Below are 4,461 nucleotides of genomic sequence, written 5' to 3'. Positions count from 1 at the left end.
ACAGGCAATGCATGTACTCAATATTGACAGATACTAATAAAGTGTTTTCCAAAGAGTTTGTACTGTTAACTTTTTTTTTTTTTTTTTGAGATGGAGACTCGCTCTTTCGCCCAGGCCGGACTGCAGTGGCGCTATCTTGGCCTCCTGGTTTCACGCAGTTCTCCTGCCTCAGCCTCCGAGTAGCTGGGACTACAGGCGCCCGCCACCGCGCCCGGCTTTTTTTTTTTTTTTTTTTTCACACTTAATTCACTTTATTTTTTCTTGTATAAAAATCCTATGTTGTAGCCACAGCTGGAGCCTGAGTCCGCTGCACAGAGACTCTGGTGTGGGTCTTGACGAGGTGGTCAGTGAATTCCTGATAGGGAGACTTGGTAAATACAGTCTCCTTCCAGAGGTCAGGGGTCAGGTAGCTGTAGGTCTTAGAAATGGCATCAAAGGTGGCCTTGGCGAAGTTACCCAGGGTGGCAGTGCAGCCCCGGGCTGAGGTGTAGCAGTCGTCGATACCAGCCATCATGAGCAGCTTCTTAGGCACAGGTGCGGAGACGATGCCAGTGCCCCTGGGTGCAGGGATGAGGCGCACCAGCACAGAGCCGCAGCGGCCTGTCACCTTGCAAGGGACGGTGTGGGGCTTGCCGATCTTGTTCCCCCAGTAGCCTCTGCGCACGGGGACAATGGAGAGCTTGGCCAGGATGATGGCCCCACGGATGGCGGTGGCCACCTCCTTGGAGCACTTAACACCCAGACCGACGTGGCCATTGTAGTCCCCGATAGCAACAAACGCCTTGAACCTGGTGCGCTGGCCGGCACGGGTCTGCTTCTGCACTGGCATAATCTTCAAAACCTCATCCTTGAGAGAGGCCCCCAGGAAGAAGTCAATGATCTCTGATTCCTTAATGGGCAGGGAGAAGAGATAGATCTCCTCCAGAGACTTGATCTTCATGTCCTTGACCAAGCGGCCCAACTTGGTGACGGGCATCCACTCCTTATCCTCGGCCTTGCCTCCGCGAGCTCCGCGGCCTCGGCCCCGGCCCCGTCACCGGCCGCGACCCCGGCCCCGGATGCCACTGCCGAAACCTCCGCGGAAGCCACCGCGGTTCCCCATCCCAGGGCCACCAGGGCCTCCGGGCCCCCCCGCTGCACCGGCGTCATCCGCCATTTGGTGTTTTTTCGGAAAAGAAGCTTTTTTTTTTTTTTTTTTTTTTTTTTTTTTGAGACTGAGTCTCACTCTGTCGCCCAGGCTGGAGTGCAGTGGTGCGGTCTCGGCTCGCTGCCAGCTCTGCCTCCTGGGTTCACGCCATTCTCCTGCCTCAGCCTCCCGAGTAGCTGGGACTACAGGCGCCCGCCACCACGCCCAGCTAATTTTGTATTTTTAGTAGAAACAGGGTTTCACCGTGTTAGCCAGGATGGTCTCGATCTCTTGACCTCGCGATCCGCCCGCCTCGGCCTCCCAAAGTGCTGGGATTACAGGCATGAGCCATCGCGCCCGGCCTTGTGCTGTTAACTGTTTAAAAACCACAATGTATAAACTTAGAAAAAGGGAAGAGACTTGATTTTTTTTTTCTTGTCTTTTTTTTGAGTCGGAATCCCGCTCTGTTGCCCAGGCTGGAGTGCAGTGGTGCGATCTTGGCTCACTGCAAGCTCCGCCTCCAGGGTTCATGCCATTCTCCTGCCTCAGCCTCCCGAGTAGCTGGGACTACAGGCGCCCGCCACTATACCCGGCTAATTTTTTTGTATTTTTTTAGTGGAGTCGGGGTTAGCCAGGATGGACTCGATCTCCTGACCTCGTGATCCGCCTGCCTCGGCCTCCCAAAGTGCTGGGATTATAAAAGGGTTACAGCCTCCAAGGTGACCGTCCCACAGGCTGGAAGCGTGCCTCTGACCAAGACTAGAGATAGGCACTTCAGAGGAGGAGGGGTTAGGGTAGGAAGTAATGCTGGACATGTTGGCTAAGCATACATATTCAACATGTTACAGGAGGAGCTATGCTATGAATATTCATGAAGGCAGTCCTGATGTGTATTGAGCAAACATACATGTAACATACAACCCATGTTCACTTTTGGGTAGAGATTTAACATTTAAATGTATTACGGTTAGGCCCTATATGTCAAAAGATCTTTTCAGGACCCGAAAGCGTGAAAATACGAAACCTCTGTAAACCCACAAGAGCCAGTCCATAATCAGTGGTCTTTTTTTTTTTTTTTTCTTTTTTTTGAGATAGAGTCTCACTCTGCCACCTAGGCTGGAATGCAGTGGCGCTATCCCCACTCACTGCAATCTCCACCTCCCGGGTTCAAGCGATTCTGCTGCCTCAGCCTCCTGAGAAGCTGGGATCACAGGCGCTCGCCACCACGCCCGGCTAATTTTTGTATTTTTTAATTTTATTTTTTGTTTTTTAGTATTTTTTGTTTTTAGACGGAGTCTTGCTCTGTCACCCAGGCTAGAGTGCAGTGGTGCGATCTTGGCCCACTGCAAGCTCTGCCTCCTGGGTTCACACCATTCTCCTGCCTCAGCCTCCTGAGTAGTGGGGACTACAGGCGCCCACCAGCACGCCTGGCTAATTTTTTTTTTTTTTTTTGTATTTTTAGTACAGACGGAGTTTCACCGTGTTAGCCAGGATGGTCTCGATTTCCTGACCTCATGATCAGCCAATTTTTGTATTTTTTTAGTAGAGACAGGGTTTTACCATATTGACCAGGCTGGTCTCAGACTCCTGACCTCAAGTGATCCGCCCACCTTGGCCTCCCAGAAGTGGTCTTCTTATCAGGAGAAAGTTACTTAAATCAGTCTCTTGACCAATCAAAGCTGTAGCTATGGCTAGTGGAGCAAGGGTTCAATTAGTCAGCATCTGTGAGCTGGATGAGTTGTCATGGTTTTAATATTGCTTATTTGAGGCCACAGCTTGTTTAGTTGCCAGAGTTGCTCTCAGCATTTTGGGAAGCTGAGATGGCAAGATCACTTGAGCCCAGTAGCTCAAGGATGCAATAAGCTATGATCGCGTCAGTGTACTTCAGCCTGGGTGACAGAGCAAGACCCTGTCTCTAAAAAAATTTTTTTTTTAGTTGGAGTTTTGCTCTTTTTGCCCAGGCTGGAGTGCAATGGCATGATCTCAGCTCACTACAACCTCCGCCTCCTAGGTTCAAGCAGTTCTCCTGCCTCAGCCTCCCAAGTAGCTGGGATTTCAGGCACCTGCCACCACACCTAGCTAATTTTTTTTTTTTTTGAGACAGAGTCTTATACTGTCGCCCAGTCTGGAGTGCAGTGGCACGATCTCAGCTCACTACAACCTCTGCCTCCTGGGTTCCAATGATTCTCCTGCCTCAGCTTCCCGAGTATCTGGGATTACAGGCACCTGCCACCATGGCCAGCCAATTTTTGTATTTTTAGTAGAGACAGGGTTTCACCATGTTGGTCAGGCTGGTCTGGAACTCCTGACCTTATGTGATCCAACTGCCTCGCTCTCCCAAAGTTCTGGGATTACCGGTGTGAGCCACCGCGCCTGGCCAAATTTTTTTTTTTTTTTTTCGAGATGGAGTTTCGCTCTTATTGTCCAGGCTGGACAATCTTGGCTCACTGCAACTTCCACCTCCCGGGTTCAAGAGATTCTTCTGCCTCAGCCTCCCAAGTAGCTGGTATTACAGGCATGCATCACCACTCCCGGCTAATTTTTTGTATTTAGCAGAGACAGGGTTTCACCATGTTGGTCAGGCTGGTCTCGAACTCCTGACCTCACCGGTGATCCACCCACTTCAGCCTCCCAAAGTGCTGGGATTACAGCTGTGAGCCATTAAATTTTTTTAATGGTGCTAGGTCAGACACTAAGATTATCATGATGGAGGCGTGGATAATAGATGTTTCCCAGGAGAGCTACGTGGATAGGAGGTTGGCTCTGACAGTCAGAGTTCAAGATCAGCAAAAAATAACTCACAGCAAAGGTTATGTGAGATGTCTTAGAGAAATAATATTAATGCCAAGTCAGCAAGAGCTTTTTTTTTTTTTTTCTTTTTTGTTGAGGCAGAGTCTTGCTTTGCCACTCAGGCTGGAGTGCAATGGTGTGATCACAGCTCACTGCAATCTCTGCCTCCCAGATTCAAGCGATTCTCCTGCCTCAGCCTCCTGAGTAGCTGAGATTACAGATGTGCACCACCATGCTCAGCTAATTTTTTGTATTTTTAGTAGAGATGGGGTTTCACCATGTTGGCCAGGCTGGTCTTGAACTCCTGGCCTCAAGCAATCCACCCACCTCAGCCTCCGAAAGTGCTGGGATTACAGGTGTGAGCCACTGCACCTGGCAGCAAGATTTTTAAATTGAGCATATCTTAAGAAAGAGTGTGGGCCAGGCACGGTGGCCACGCCTATAATCTTAGCACTTTGAGAGGCCGAGGCAGGTGGATCACCTAAGGTCAGGGGTTCAAGACCAGCCTGGCCAACATGGCAAAACCCCGTCTCTGCTAAAAATAC

At 50.3% G+C, this 4,461-nt stretch overlaps 1 pseudogene; it reads right to left on the bottom strand.

Annotated features, from left to right (window-relative positions):
- Positions 1-216: 216 nt before the first annotated feature.
- Positions 217-1,174, bottom strand: LOC129017757 (small ribosomal subunit protein uS5-like; annotated as a pseudogene).
- Positions 1,175-4,461: the final 3,287 nt, after the last annotated feature.

The sequence above is a fragment of the Pongo pygmaeus genome, chromosome 19 (genome assembly GCF_028885625.2).
Source record: "Pongo pygmaeus isolate AG05252 chromosome 19, NHGRI_mPonPyg2-v2.0_pri, whole genome shotgun sequence".
Classification (NCBI taxonomy): Eukaryota; Metazoa; Chordata; class Mammalia; order Primates; family Hominidae; genus Pongo; species Pongo pygmaeus.
The sequence above is the reverse complement of the archived record's forward strand: the minus strand, read 5'-3'. Positions and strand labels throughout refer to the sequence as shown.